The sequence below is a fragment of the Tamandua tetradactyla genome, chromosome 24 (assembly GCF_023851605.1).
Source record: "Tamandua tetradactyla isolate mTamTet1 chromosome 24, mTamTet1.pri, whole genome shotgun sequence".
Classification (NCBI taxonomy): Eukaryota; Metazoa; Chordata; class Mammalia; order Pilosa; family Myrmecophagidae; genus Tamandua; species Tamandua tetradactyla.
In genome coordinates this window covers 37,419,798-37,436,599 of record NC_135350.1, presented here as the reverse complement: position 1 = coordinate 37,436,599, position 16,802 = coordinate 37,419,798, and the positions used below count along the sequence as shown (strand labels likewise).

The 16,802-nt window shown below is 35.3% G+C and overlaps 1 non-coding gene across 1 annotated transcript; it reads left to right on the top strand.

Moving 5' to 3' along the window:
- The first annotated feature begins 16,157 nt into the window (after window positions 1-16,157).
- LOC143668658 (U6 spliceosomal RNA) lies at window positions 16,158-16,264 on the top strand. The gene has a single exon (XR_013168523.1). It is a non-coding gene; the product is annotated as a U6 spliceosomal RNA (small nuclear RNA).
- Window positions 16,265-16,802: the final 538 nt, after the last annotated feature.

The window sequence follows — 16,802 nt, the reverse complement described above, 5'->3', positions numbered from 1 at the left end:
TGTAAAATGGTGTGTCCACTGTGGAAGACAGTTTCACTGTTCCTCAAAGAGCTAAGTTAAGGATGACCATATGAACCTGAAATCCCTCTACTAGGTATATACCCAAAAGGATTGAAAGCAGGGACTCAAACAGATATTAACATACCAATGTTTAGCAATGCTATTCATAGTTGCCAAAAGATGGAGGCAACCCAATTCGATCAACTGATGAATGGATAAACAAGATGTGGCATATACATACAATGGAATATTATTCAGCACTAAAAAGAAATGAAGTTCAGATTCATGTGACAGCATAGATGAACCTTGAAAACATTATACTGCATGAAATAAGCCCAGCACAGAAGGAAAAACATTGTATGATCTTGCTGATATGATTAGAATAAGCGAACTCAAAAAGTTAAAATCTAGAATGTAGGTTTCTAGGGGCTGGGTTGGGGTAAGGAAATGGGTAGCTAAGGCTTAACTTGCACAGAATTTGTCTTTGGGTTGATTGTAAAGTTTTGGAAATGGATAGTGTTAATGGTAGCACAACATTGCAGGTGGAGTTAACATCACTGAATTGCAGATATGAATGTGGTTAAAGAGGGAAATTTTGGGTTGTATATGTATTTCTAGAATAAAAATTAAAAGATAGAACATGGGACCATACAATACATTGAACTCTATTATAAACAATGGACTTTAGTTAATAGTACAAATTATAAAAATGTTCTTTCAGGAATTGTAATAAATGAACCGCACTAATGCAAAGTGCTAATAATGGGAGGGAGGGGTTGTATGGGAACACTGTATTTTCTACATCATTTTTCTGTAAAACTACAGCTGCTCTAATTAAATTTAAAAAAAATCACTGCGCTGTTCACTGTACTTCCCTTCCTGGGTAATTTTATCCACTCTATTAGCTTACAATAAATTAGAATGGTTTAAATATGTATATCCAGATGTCTCCCAAATCTTCATTCCTGAGCTCTCTCCAAAAGCTCAGACTTATATCCAATTGTGTTTGGAAATTTGTTGTTTGTTAAGGACAAACTTACTCTCAGAAATTCCCTAGGTAGACTTAAAGAGAAATCTTCTGCCTTTAAATACTGCAGCATAGATAATGCAATAATATATATATGTGCTGAATATTTTAGAGACATTCATCAATCTTGCACAAATAGGGAATAAGAGTTTAATGAGCCCTGTAGACTGCATCTATTTTGGGTAGATGCCCTCAGCTTGATCCCAAAATTTCCCATGGACCACAGTTATTCCAAATTCTTCAATACAATGTAGTAAACAAACAAATAAACAAATAAAACCAAAAATCATAAAGCTGTTGGCTAAATCCTGCTTCTAGAAAAGTATCACACTTGGCATAGGTGAAATTTTCATAAAAAGTAATTTTTGAGTGCCAATGGTACAAAGAGCTGAGGCTTCATCATTTTTAAAGAACAGGTTGCATGACTGTGCTGTGCCTATTTGTGAATTGTGGCAGATTGTCTTTTCCACAGATGGCCAATGCGGATCTTGTGCAATGTGACCTTGACACTTACCCATCAAGATATGGGAGCTTAGTTTTTTTACCTCCTTGAATCAGGAGAGGCCCTGTGGCTTCACTGACAATAAAATATGGCAGAAATGATGCTCTGTCTGTTCTGGGCATAGCCCTTAACTGATCTAACAGCTTTGCTTCCAGCCACCATGCTGTAGAAAGTCCAAGCCAAATGGAGAGGCTATGGCTAGGTGTTCTGGCCTCAGCTGAATGCCTAACTATCAGCCATCTTCAGAAGCCAGGCATGTAAGTAGCCGTTTTGGATGTGTAGTTCAATCGGTCCTCCAAAACCCAGCTGACTTGACACTTAGAACCACCAAAAATGGATATCTTAGTTAGCTTAACCATAGGCATATTTAAATAAAGTATACATATAATCATTGTAAAGCCTGTGTTTGCACGGTAAGTTTCATAAACCAATTTAAAATAAAGCAACAGGGAAAAAAATCCACATACTCAGATAGCAAAGTTCTTAAATTCTAAGTATTAAAAACTAACTTAGATACCATTTGATCAGCAGTCAAATCTGTGAATACTCTCAAAATGTCAAGTAGAAAGTTCTCACAAATATCTGCATTGCTTTAGTAATGACCCATGTTACTAAATATTTTCCTTATTTCAGGAAATTATGAAGATACAAATATTTTTGCAATTAACATATGAAAATCTTAGCCACCTAAAATGGATATCTTGGTTAGTTTATTCATAGGCATATTAAAAAAAATCTAAGTAATCATCATAAAGCCTGTTTGTACAATATTTTTCATAAACAAATTTAAAATTAAAACAAGGAAGAAAAAACTCTATAAATACGGATATTAGAATTACTTGAGCTCTAAATATTAAACAGTGTCTTAAATACCATTTGAATAAGTATCAAAGCTGTGTGCATTCTCAAACTATTAAGCAAAAAATTATTACAAATATCACTTTTGCTATAACAGTGAGCTATGCTACTAAATATTTTCAAATTTTTGGTTTCAGGAATTTATTTCATCTAATATTACTATAACTGCCTATAGTTTTTTAAAAACTGTTTTTAGTTGTAAAATATAGCATAGATATACAAAGAACAGAAAGAAAAAAAGCAATAATTTTCAAAGCACACTTCAACAAGCAGCTGCAGAACAGTTCCCAGAGTTTGTCATGGGCTACCATGCCCGTGATTTTTCCCTCTAGTTGCTCCAAAACACTGGCAGCTTTATCAGAGTCATAATAATGAAATCATACAGTATCTGTCCTGCTGTGTCTGACTCAGCATTATGTCTTCAAGATTCATCCATGTTGTCATATGTTTTGGGACATCATTTTGTCTAAATGTTGCATAATATTCCATCATATGTGTACACCACATTTTGTTTATCCACACATCTGTTGATGGGCACCTGGATTGTTTCCATCTCTGGCAATTGTGAATGGTGTCACTATGAACATTGGTGTGCAAATATCTGTTCATGTCACTGCCCTCAACTCTTCTGGGTACATATCAAGTATTGGTATTGCTAGGACATAGTGCAACTGAATATTTAGTTTTCTGAGGAATTGCCAAATTGATTTTCACAGTGGCGGAACCATTTTACATTCCCATCAACAGTGAATAACTGCTCCAATGTCTCTGCATCCTCTCCAAACATTTAATAGCAGCCATTCTTAAAGGTGTGAGGTGATATCTCATTGTCGTCTTAATTTGCATTTCTCTTATAGCCAATGAAAATGACCAGCTCTTCATATGCTTTTTAGCCATCTGTATTTGCTCTTCAGAAAAGTGCTTATTTATTTCCCATTCATCTATTTTTTTTTCACAGCTTGTGCTTTAGGTGTAAAGTTTAAGAAGCTACCTCCTATTACTGGATCTTGAAGATGTTTCCTCACATTTTTTTTCAAGAAGTTTTATGGTATTGGCTCTTACATTTAGGTCTCTGATCCATCCTGAATTAAATTTTGTATACAGTATAAGATAGGGGTCTTCTTTCATTCTTCTAGCTATTGAAATCCAGTTCTCCCATACCCATTTATTGAAAAGACTATTCTGTCCCAATTAAGTGGATTTAGGGGCCTTATCAAAGATCAAATGTCTATAAATTTGACAGTCAATCTCTGCACTCTTGATTTTTTCCCCTGGTCAGTCCTTCTGTCTTTGTGCCAGTACCATGCTCTTTTGACCACTGTGGCTTTATAATAAGTTTAAAGTCAGGAAGTGATAGACCTCCCTGTTCACTCTTCTTTTTCAGGATATCTTTAGCTGTTCAAGGTCTCTTTCCCTTCCATATAAATTTGATAACCAATTTTTCCAAGTCTTCAAAGTAGATTGTTGGGATTTTTATTGTTGTTGCATTGAATCTGTAGATCATCATTTTGGGTAGAATTGACATCTTGATGATATTCAACCTTTCTATCCATGTGCATGGAATCTCTTTCCTTATATTTAGGTCACTTTTTATTTCTTTTAGCAATTTTTTTATAATTTTCAATGTATAAGTCCTTGACATCCCTGGTTAGGTTTATTCCTAGATACCTAATTTTTCTGGTTGCTGTTCTGAATGGCATTTTTTCCTTAGTTGTCACCTCAGATAGATCATTGCTTGCATATAGAAACATTACTGATTTTTGTACATTGATTTTGTATCCTGCCATTTTGCTGAATTTGTTTATTAGCTCAAATAGTTTTCCTTTAGATTTCCCAGGATTTTCTAAGCATAGGACCATGTCATCTGCAAATAATGAAAGTTTTACTTCTTCCCTTCCTATTTGAATGCCTTTTATTTCTTTCTCCCATCTAATTGCTCCAGCTAGTACTTCTAATACAATATTGAATAATAGTGGTAACAATGGGCCTTGTCCCATCTCCAATCTCAGGGGGAATGCTTTCAATTTGTCACCATTATGATGTTGGCTATAGGTTTTTTCATATATGCCCTTTATGATATTGAGAAAATTTCCTTTGATGCTTAATTTTTGAAGTGTTTTTATCAGGACAGGATGCTGTATTTTATTGAATGCTTTTTCAGCATCAATCAATATTATTATGTGATTTTTTTCCTTTCAATTTGTTAATGTGCTGTATTATGTTGATGGTTTCCTTATGTTGAACCATGCTTGCACTGCTGGTATGAATCCCACTTGATCATGATTATTCTTTTAATGTGGTGTTAGATATTGTTCTAGTTTGCTAGCTGCTGGAATGCAATATATCAGAAATGGAATGGCTTTTAAAAAGGGGAATTTAATGAGTTGCTAGTTTACAGTTCTAAGGCTGAGAAAATGTCCCAATTAAAACAAGTCTAAAGAAATGTTCAATCAAAGGCATCTAGGGAAAGATACCTTGGTTCAAGAAGGCCGATGAAGTTCAGGGTTTCTCTCTCAAGTGAGAAGCCACATGGCGAACACAGTCAGGGCTTCTCTCTCAGCTGGAAGGGCACATGGTGAACATGACATCATCTGCTAGCTTTCTCTCCTGGCTTCCTGTTTCATGAAGCTCCCCGGGAGGCATATTCCTTCTTCATCTCCAAAGGTCGCTGGCTGGTGGATTCTCTGCTTCGTAATGTTGCTCTCTCTGAATCTCTCCGAATCTCTCATTCTCCAAAATGTTTCCTCTTTTATAGGACTTCAGAAACTAATCAAGACCCACTCAAATGGGTGGAGACATGTCATCCCTAATCCAGTTTAACAACCATTCTTAACTAAATCACATCAACCAGGGAAATGATCTCATTACAGTTTCAAATATACAATATTGAATAGGGATTATTCTACCTTTAAGAAATGGGATTTATATTAAAACATGGCTTTTCTTAGGGGGCATACTTCCTTTCAAACCAGCGCAGATATTATATGCTAGTATTTTGTTAAGAATTTTTGCATCTATGTTCATTAGGGAGATTGGTCTGTAGTTTTCTTTTCTTGTATCATCTTTATCCAATTTTGGTATTAGAGTGATGTTAGCTTCATAAAATGAGTTAGGTAGTATTCCTTTTTCTTCAATTTTTTGAAAGAGTTTGAGCAGGATTGCTATCAGTTCTTTTTACAAGTTTGATGAAATTGTCCTGTGAAACCATTAGGTCCTGGACTTTGTGTGTGTGTCTGTGTGTGAATATTTTGATGACTGATTGGACCTCTTTAATTGTGATTGGTTTGTTGAGATCTTCTATTTCTTCTCAAGTCAGTATAGGCAATTCTTGTGTTTCTAGGAATTTATCAATTTCATAAGTTATCTAGCTTGTTGGCATATAGTGTTTATGATATTCTCTCATGATTTTTAAAAAATATCTTCATGATCTGTGGCAACAAGCCATCTCTCATTTATGATTTTATTTATTTGTGTCCTCTCTCTTTTCTTCTTTGTTGGTCTAGCTAGAGGACCATCCATTTTAAAAATTTTCTCAAAGAACCAACTTTTAGTTTTGTTGATTCTTTCTATTGTTTCATTGTTCTCCAGTTTACTTCTGCTTAAGTCTTCATTACTTCTCTTCCTTAATTTGCTTTCGGGTTAGTTTGCTGTTCTTTCTCTAAACTCTCCAGGTGAGCCAGTTAAACCCTTAAGTTTTGCTCTTTCTTATTTTTTAATATAGGCATTTAGGGCAATAAATTTCCCTTCCAGCACTGCCTTTCCCACATCTCATAAATTGATATGTTGTATTTTCATTATAATTAATCTACAGATATTTACTAATTCCTCTAGCAATCTCTTCCTTAACCCATTGATTACTGAAGAGTATGTTGTTTTATCTCCATATATTTGTGCAAGCCCTAGTTCTTTGGTGATTATTAATTGACAACTTTATTCCACTGTTATCAAAGAAAGTGCTTTGGATAATTTCAATCTTATTAAATTTATAGAGATTCAATTTGTGTCCCAGTTTATGATCTATCCTGGATAATGTTCCATGCGCACTAGAGAAGAATGTGTATCCTGGTGTTTTGGGATATAATGATCTATATATGTCTATTAGATCTAATTCATTTATCTTATAGTTTAGGTTCTCTATTTCCCTCTTGATCTTCTGTGTGGTTGTTCTATCTATAGTGGAGAATGGTGTATTGAAGTCTCCTACTATTACTGTTGATATGTCTATAGCTCCCTTCAGTTTTTCCAATATGTGCCTCATGTACTTTGGAGATCCTTGATTGGGAGCATACACATTTATGGCTGTTATTTCTTCCTGGTGAGTTGCTCCTTTTATTAATATGCAATGTCCTTCTTTGTTTCTTATGACATCTTTACATTTAAAGTCTATTTTGTCTGATATTAGTATAGCTACTCCTCCTTTCTTTTGGTTACAGCTTGCATAGATGATCTTTTTCCATCCTTTCACTTTCAATCTAGTTGTGTCCTTGAGTCTAAGATGTGTATCTTGTAAACAGCATATAGATGGATTATGTTTTTGATCCATTCTGTCAGTCTGTATCTTTTAATTGGTGAATTTAGTCCATTAACATTCAAAGTAATTATGTAAAGCAGTTCTTGATTCTACCATCTTGTCCTTTAGTTTTTATTTGACAGATTTGCATGTTATTTTCTTTCTCTCTCTCTTTCCCTTAAATTACCTTTACTCACACTCTTCAATTCCTCCAGACCTCCTTCTCCTGTCTTTTTTTTTAATCATCTGACAGGGTTCCCTTTAGTATTCCTTGTAGGGCTGGTCTCTTGTTGACTAGTTCTCTCAATCTTTCTTTAGCTTTGAAAATTTTAATCTTTCCCTCAATTTTGAAGGAGAATTTGGTGGGATAAGGAATTTTTGGTTGAAAGCCTTTCTCATCCAGAATCTTAAAAATGTCATACCACTGCCTTCTTGCTTCCATGGTGCCTGCTGGGTAGTCTGAATTCAGTCTTATGGGTTTTCCTTGTTATGCAGTAGATTGCTTTTCTTGTGCTGCTTTCAAGACTTTCTGTTTTTCTTCAATACCTGACAGTCTGATTAGTATGTGTCCTGGAGTGGGCTTGTTTGGATTTATTTTATTTGGAGTTCATTGGGCCTCTTTGATGTGCATATTTGTGTCTTTTATAAAGGTTGGGAAGTTTTCTCCAATTATATCTTCAAGTAACTTTCCCAACCCTTTTCTCTTCTCCCTCTGGGATAACAATAATTCATATATTTTTGTACCTCTTGTTGTCCATAATTTCCCTAAGACCCAGTTGCATTTTTTCCATCTTTCTTGCCATTTGTTATTTTGTGCACTCTAGTTTTATTATTCTATCTTCCAGTTCATTTATTTTTCCTTTTGCTTCTTCGAATATGTTATCAAGTGTCTCCGATATATTTTTTATTTCATCTACTATATTTTTCATTTCTGTGAGATCTGCCATTTTCTTTTTAACCTTCTGAATTCTTCTTTATGCTGTTCTAGTGTCTTCCTGATATCCTTTATTTCTTTATAAATATCCTTGAGTAGTTGTTCCATATTCTGTGTCCTCTCTGGAATTTTGATCTGGTCATTTGGCTTCAATCTTCATGTGCTTTGTGATTTTCAGTTGTGTTCTGGGCATTTGTTTATCTTGATATGCTTATTATTCAAGTTGGTTTCCTTCATTCTTCTGAAGTTTTGTATTTACTTTAGTTTTTGCTGAATGTTTCCTTTTACACATTGTTAGTCAGTTATTCTCGCCAAGTCAAGGTCAGTATCTCATGGAGGGGATACAACTCAACTCAAGGGTCTATTATAAGGTAGGACAGGGTGCACGGGTACTCCAGTGCCAGAATGGCTGACTACCACGCAGGAGACCCAACCTGAACTCCTAGCCACATCTGGCCAGCAGATGGCATGCTCTAGTCTCCTTCTCCTTTAGCCCTGCACCTCCTGCCTAAAGCGACTTGAAGTCATGCTCAGCAGGGGGATTGCTCCACCAGGGACAACCAGCTGACAGGTCTCAGCTGGGGGACAGGGGAGCCAACCATTGTGTGGGGGATCAGCTGATCACGGCGACTGCAGGCTGGCTTTGCCACATCCTACCGAATGATCACTCCCCCCACCCTGAGGCCCACCCTGTGGTTGACAATTGCAGGCCTCTGGCCTCCCTGCGGGCACTGTCCACTGCCTGATATGACTTCTGAGAGACCCCAAGAGAGAGCCTGTCAGCTGAGTCCAATCATCCCTTAGCAGAGATAACTCATCCCTTGTTAATTTTATTAACAATTATTGAAATTATTTTTTCAATCGACTAAAGTTTAGGATGATTTATTATTATGCAGCCCAGATAGCTGGAATTCGGTCTGAGACTTGCTTTCTTTATCACTTATATTCAACTCTTATCCACCCACCTCTAAATATTGTTGGCCTACTGAGCTATAACAAAAAGAACCTAAGAGTTGTGGATGTTCAAATTGTTTTGGGTAGATGCTGTGAGTCTGTCCCAGTGCTTTCACAGCGAGAATTTCAAGGCTCAGAACACAAACATTAGGCCTGTGTGGTGTGGTTTATGGAATAGCAGAATTGTCATTCCAAATATCAGCATAAGGTAAATATACAAAAATGGGGATATAAAAGTCTGTAAGCCCACAGATCTATAGTTCTTTTCAAATTGCCGATACAGACTTAAGATCACTGCATTTACATTATATCCCCCAAAGATTAAAGGGAGTGAATGGGGAACTAAACCCAGCCATTTCTATTCTTATCTCTGCATTGCCTATTTGCAGCTTTAGAAGCAACTAAAAGTTGTTTTTACTTTTAAAGTAAAAGCAGCTTTGAATGAGTCTAAATCATCATCCTCACTCATGCTCTTCTCTTTTTGGCAAACATTCTTTCCATGTCATTTCCCATCTTCCCTGTCCTCAACCTGGCTAGTTCTACTCATTCCTTAGAAAATAGGGCTTTAAAAGTTCTGATGGCTAGTGTGGTAATTAGATTCAGTTGTCAACTTGGCCAGATGAAGGCACCTAGTTCTGTTGCTGTGGACATGGGCAATGGTACGTGAACCTCATCTGTTGATCATTACATCTGCAGTCGGCTAGGAGGCGTGCCTGTTGCAGTGAATGATGTTGGATTTAATTGGATGGTGCTTAAATGAGAGAGCTCAACGTAGCACAGCCCAAGCAGCTCCGCATACCTCATCTCAGCACTCACAGCACAGCCCAGGCCTTTGGACATGCAGAAAGGAACCACCCTGGGGAAAGTTGAGCCAGCAGAGATCACCCTGTGCCTTCCTGCATAAGAAAGAACTTCAGTTGAAAGTTAGCTGCCTTTCCTCTGAAGAACTAATGAAATAAATCCCCTTTTATTAAAAGCCAGTCCATCTCTGGTGTGTTGCATTCCAGCAGCTAGCAAACCAGAACACCTAGGGAACATGCCAGGCCAATTACAATAGAATTTTGCCACTGGCGCCCAGGATTCAGTATTTTTTTAAAAGTTCCCTGGGTAATTGCCATTGCAGCTAAGAGTAAGAACAGTGCATTAGGATTAGTTCAGTTGTCATCTCTCTAAGAATGCCTTGTCTGATCTGATACCCTTCAGCTCGGATTGAAATGCTCTTCTGTGTTCTATAGCATTTCTATAATTGTATATGTCACAGTACATTATAATGTGCTGTTTAAAGTTTGTCTCCGTAGAGGATATGAGCTCCTTTAGGGTGGGGGCTGTGTTCTTTCTTCAGATTTGTATTTCCAGTGCTTCGCTCAGTGTTTGGCAAACACCTTTTGGCAAAACCACCTTTTGCAAAAGCATGAATTAATGAGAGAACAATTAAATTTATGCTAGTAAACATTTTCAGAATATTCATATGAAAAGAAAGGAAAATGTCATCCATTCCAGCACTATCCAATTTTTTTTAAGTCCCAAAGCACATAAGCAATGGTAGGGTGACAATAGATAAAGTTTGCTTCATGATTTTTGAATGAAAAAATTAACAAACTGATGCAAGCACTGTGGATCTTGAAGAGGTATTGACAGGCCCAAAAATGTGATATGGGCTAGTGAGCTGACAGTGGGAGGTAAAGTTCTGTTTCAAAGAGAGAAGTGGGAAAGGGAAAACTACTTAATAACTGTGTGAGAAGCAAAATGTTCTTCTCCCAATTTACTGCGGGTTGACAAGAAACTTCATATGAATTGGACTAGATATAATGGAATATATATGTGTGTGGTTTTGAGATCTGAAACCATTCTGAAGAAGACAATAATAATTTAGAGCAGAATTTAAGAGTATAATGAGGAAGTTTGACACACATATAAACCTGAAAAACAGGGCTCTGGAACCACTTCAATTCACTAACCCATTTTGAACATCCACATTTCAAGTTTCTTTGACACTCAACAAGGAAGTCCCTGACACCAAGAAACTTAAAGTCTAATAATACTGTTAATGAGAACAATAATATAAATACCTATTTTGAGTGACTGCTGGTACCAGTCATTGTCCAAAGATCTTTATTAATATAATCTTACCTAATCTTCATAATAATTTAAGGGAATTTTAATAATCTTTAATTATTTGGATTATTAAAATGAAGAAAACAAGACTAAGGGAGAGTGATTGGTGGAACTATGATTTAAACTTATATTTTGCTTGTTCTAACTCATTCTTAATTCCTAGTAGGTGATTTAAAATATGCATAACAACGATAAAAGCTAGAATGTGATATGTGTGTAATAAAAATATGAACAAAAGGTCATGGGATGAAGGCATGCATTATGGGAAAGATAATTAAAAAACAAGACTTATATGGGGAGTAGAATTTTGTTGTTATTCTGACCTTAATAACCCTACTGGAGTTTCTTTTTCTTTAGTAGTTGTATTTTTTGGAATAGTTTTAGATTTACATAAGAGTAACAAAGATGGTACAGTGCATTCCCAAATATCCTACACCCAGTTTCCCCTCATGTTAACATCTTTACACCCCTGGCACAATTATTAAAACTAAGAAATGAACATTGAGTCAATGCTATTCTCTAAATTACAGACTATTCAGACTTCTCTATTTTTCTCACTAATGACATTTTTCTGTTCCAGGCTCCAAGGAACAGAGTTTTATCAGGAGACGATGGGAGAGGAAGTTTCTCCAAGAAAAGGGAGCTACCTAAACAAAGGAACCTAACACACTCCAAGGTAATCAATGACATTTATTAAATGTAAATTATTAGAATGTGGAGGACTCTGCACTGCTCTTTTCTTTCCTGCCATCAGCTCTGTTAGGTTGAACATAAACAGATTGAAAAAAAAAAAAAAAGGAAAGGAAAATAATTTTGTGACCTTGCTGCACTGTTGTGTTTTTCTGCTGCACCACCAGGAATAGAAAATTAGGCTGATATTAGCTTTTCATTGCTAATGCTCTCCCAACAGTTTTTCTGCCTTAGTCTGGCAGGTGTGATCTCACTGCAACATGCCACCAATGTGAGAAAAATCTACCACTCTACGCTATGTTTCTCCAAATAAGTTTTTCATTTTGCACAGTAAAACAAAACAAAAATCTCTGATAACCTGCTCTACACAAAGGATAAACAAAGCCATTAAGTTCATCCTAGATTTTCTTTCTAAAAGACTTTCAAAACAGCCAAAATAAAAAAAAGAAAACATGCCATAGAGCAATAATACATTAGACATAAATTTAAGGAGTACATCTCCATTGAAAACAACTGTGACGGATACATTCATCTGGGCTCTGGGGAAATATAAATGATAGGAAATCTCGAACCTTGCCAAGTCCTATGTTAAGAACCAAGTGAGCCCTTGGAATAGAAAACAGATCTCCAGGTTGATATTTCATGTTTTTATTGGATTTGATACTACTCAGTCATGTTAATCTTCTTTTTCATCTTGTCTCATAGTGGGACTTTCTATGTTTTCTTTAAAAGTTGAATCAGAAAAAGTTGATTTTTTTTTTAATAAAACAGCCACTGTCAAGTTATTTTTCTTCGACTTCAAAATAAAAAGTGAAGGAATTCTGGCATAATCCTATGCAGAGGCAGGGCTGCCAGCTCATGGTGGCCACGTTATCATGGACAATGACTCAAAGGTCACCAGTCATCGTTCTTTCCTGTTGTTGGTAGGTCTGCAAACTGGCACATTTTTAGTGATATTACTCATCACCACACTGCAGTTGGCAGGAATGATAATGAGAGCAATTTGTGGGTAATTAAGTCTCTTTTTTTCCACCTGACAGTTATGCAAACTAGGAGATGAACAGCAGAGTCATTATGTGTTGCCTCAATTAAGAAAAACTTTATGAGGACTTTGAGTAATGTGGGTAGGCTATCAAAATGCTAAAGTGTGATTTTTTTAAAAAAAAAACATGTGGCAATGGAACTAAAGAGAAAAAAGTCCATATCTTTTATGCCTAAAAAAATCTTTATTTTTTTATATAAAAAAGCTTTATTGAGATATGATTTACATACCATAAAATTCACCCATTATAAGTAACAATTCAATAAATTTTAGTATATTAAGAAAGTTGTACAATCATCATCACAATCTAATTTTAGAACATTTCCATCAACCTGAAAGGAAACTTTGTGCACATTTATAGTTATCCTCCATTCCCTTTTCTGACCCTAGGCAACCACAAATCTACTTCCTGTATCTATAATTTTTGCATTTTTTGACATTTCATATAAATGGAATAATATAATAGTTATATTTTTGTGTCTGACTTCTTTCTCTGAGGATAATGTTTTTGAGGTCCATCTATGTTGTATCATATGTCAGTACTTCATTCTTTTTCATTACTGAATAGTCATCCATTCTGTTTATTCACCAGTTTATGAACATTTGATTTGTTTGCACTTTTTTGGCTACTGTGAGCAATACGTCTATGAATATTTGTATAAAATTGTTTGTGTGGATGTATGTTTTCATTCCTTTTAAGTACTTACCTGGAATTGCTAGGTCATGTGATAAGTACATGTTGAACTTTTAAGAAACTGTCAAACTGTTCTCCAAAGTTGCTGCACCATTTTACATCCCCAGCAGTAATGCAGGAGGGTTCTAGTTTCTCTATATCTTCAGTAACACTTCTTATTATCTGTCTTTTCTAGTTTTTCTTTCCTAGTGGGTGAGTATAGAAGCTCATTACAGTTTTGATTTTCAATTCCCTGATCAATAAAGATGACAAATATCCTTTCATATATTAATTGACCATTTCTATATCTTTTCTGGTTAAATGTCTATTGAGATTCTTTTCCCATTTTAAAATTGGGTTACTTGTCTTTTTTTGTTATTAAGTTCTGGATACAAGTTCCCTGCCTGATAAATGATTTTGAAATATGTTCTCTAGGTCTGTGGGTTGTGTTTTCATTTTCTCAATGGTAACTTTTATAGCATAAATGTTTTTAATTTTGATTAGGTACAATTAATCATTTAAAAAATCTCACATGCTTTTGGTGTCATATAAAAAAAAAGCATGCCTTGTCCAAGGACACTGAATTTGCTCCTGTTTCCTTTAAAAATTTTTTATTGTTTTATGCCTTACATTTAGTCTGTGATCCATTTTGAGTTCATTTTTGTGTGTAGTGTGAGGTAGGGGTTCATGGATATCTAATTGTTCAGTATCATCTGCTGAAAAGTCTTTTTCTTTCCTATTGAATTTTCTTGGTGTCTTTGTTGAAAAGCAGTTGACCATAAACATGAGGGCTTATTTCTGGACTCTTAGTTCTATTCTATTCCACTGAACAGAATTTATTTGTCTAGTGTCACAGTGACTTGATTACCACTGCTTTTTAGTAAGCTTTAAAGTTGAGAAGTGTTAAGCTTCCAACTTTGTTCTTCTTTTTTCAACATTGTTTTGGCTATTCAGGGTCTCTATAGTTTCCATATGAACTTCAGGATCAGCTTGTCAATTTTTATAAAAGAGTCAGCTAGGATTTTGCCAGGAGTTGTGCTCAGTTTACAGATCAATTTGGGGAATATTGTCATCTTAACATTATTTTGTTTCTGATCCATGAATGTGGATTTTAGGTCTTTTTCGATTTCTTTCAGCAATATGTTAGTTTTTAGTATATAAGTCTTGTACTTTCTAATATTTATTCCTTATTGAGTAATGTGGGTAGGCTATCAAAATGCTAAAGTGTGATTTTTTAAAAACATGTGGTGATGGAAAGCTCTCTAAGCTTCTCTGGCTTTTCTCTCTGAACTTCTGTGGGGCTTTTTTTCTCGTGTCTCCAATCTATTTTTTACTCTCCTCTTAAGGACTCCAGCAAGAGACTTCAGACCCACTTAGAGCATGCCTCAACTGAAATAACCTAATCAAAAGTTCCCACCCACAGGAATGGCTTGGCTTTAAAAACATGCTTTTCTCGGGGTACATACAGCTTCAAACTATCATGAACACTATCAATTTCATTATATCTATCAATGTGCCTCTTATTCCAGCTCACTGGCTCCTCTTAGAAGGTCTGTTGCAGATTTTAGGTTCATCATTTCCTTGCATTTCAAAAATTGTTTTATTATATATTCCTAAGCAAGGCTTTATTTTGTTGTGCTTGTTTTTTGAGCTTTATAAAAATGGATTCCACACACTATGTGGTCTTCAGCAATAAAATCCTCAATGTCCTCCTAAATATTGGGCAAAATAAATTGTTTTTCAATAATGGTACTAGATTACTTAAAACAAAAAGCTTTAGGGAAAAAGTGTAAATGAGAACATGTAGCTTCCAATTCTGGTCTTTTGGAAGCTGAGTGAGGATATAAGGGTGACAAAGAGATGCCCCCAGAATTTATGTGCACCAATTATTGCAATAATATGATAGCAGTACGTAGAGCATTTGCCCCTTAAAGGACCTATCTTACTGGATTCTTTTTTTTTACAGTTCATGAAGTTAATTTTATAGCTTTCCTACCTCTTCCTTACTCTAAAACTGTTAATTATATCTCTTATTCCCTTTACTGCTTTTAGCACACTGCTTCTTGTCTGAGATGGATTTGGAAAACAGATAATCTAAAATTGTGATTAGGACTAGATTCTGATTAAGAATAGCTTCTGAAAAATTCCCCAGTGGATGAATTAATGAGTTTTAATGCATGGGCTCTGTGACATTCATTTTGTTTGGATAGTGGCCCTTTTTACTTCCTTCCTTGTTTTCAGCTTTGATCCGAGCAGAAAGTTAAGGGTCTGGACTTGAAGGCAGATATGGTTTGAATCCCTGCACTGCCATTTTATTGACTAAGATTAAATTACTCCATTTCCTGTATCCTCTAAGTGGAATAGCAATGGATTTACACAGTATAATTTAAAATAAGATATCTTTAAAGCATTTAGTATAAGCACTCAATGCATTATAAATAGTATTATTCTTTTATATTATATAAAAAGCTTTATCAATAACAAGCTTTCAAAGTGCTTTTTGGTGACATCTGAAAGTGGGGGAAATTAAACCAGTTTAGACAATAAAGATTATACTTCATATTCAAAACCTTCTTAGATAATATATCATGTCTTTGAGACAGAACAAGAGGGGAAAAAATGGAAACAAGTATTGAATTGGTGAAAGGTTCTCTGGTAAGAATGACAATAGGGAAGAAGTATTCCAGGAAAGCTAAATAAGGGAAACAAGATAAAGTAAAATTCCTGGAAACAAGATGTATTGGCTTGCTAAAACTGCTGGAAGGCAATATACCAGAAGTGGAAGCAATTTTATACAGGGAATTTATTAAGTTGCAAATGTACAGTTATAAGGCTGTAATAATGTCTAAACAGTGCTTGTTTCAGCAGCACATATACTAAAATTGGGACAATACAAAGAAGATTGGCATGGACCCTGTGCAAGGATGACATGCAAATTCGTGAAGAATTCCATATTTTAACAAGAGACTCATTTTAGACACAAAGATACAAATAGATTGAAAGTGAAAGCATGGAAAAGATTTTCCACACAAATTGTAAACAAAAGAAAGCAGGAGTAGCTATATTAATATCGGACAAAATAGACTTTAAATATAAAAACATCATAAGAGACAAAAAAGGACACTATATACTAATTAAAGACTCAAGTCACCAAGAAGATATAACAATCATAAATGTTTATGCTTCCAATCAAGGAGCTCCAAATTACATGAGACAGACATTGGCAAAACTGAAGGGAGCAATAGATGTTTCAACAATAATGGTAAGAGACTTCAATACACCACTCTACTCTATAGATAGAACAACCAGACAGAAGATCAACAAGGAAATAGAGAAGTTAAATTACTTGATAAATGAATTAGACCCAACAGAAATATATAAGTCATTGCACCCCAAAGCACAATGATATACATTCTTCTCTAGTGCTCATGGAACATTCTCCAGGATAGATAAGATCCTGGGGCACAAAGCAGGTCTTTATAAATTTAAAAACATTG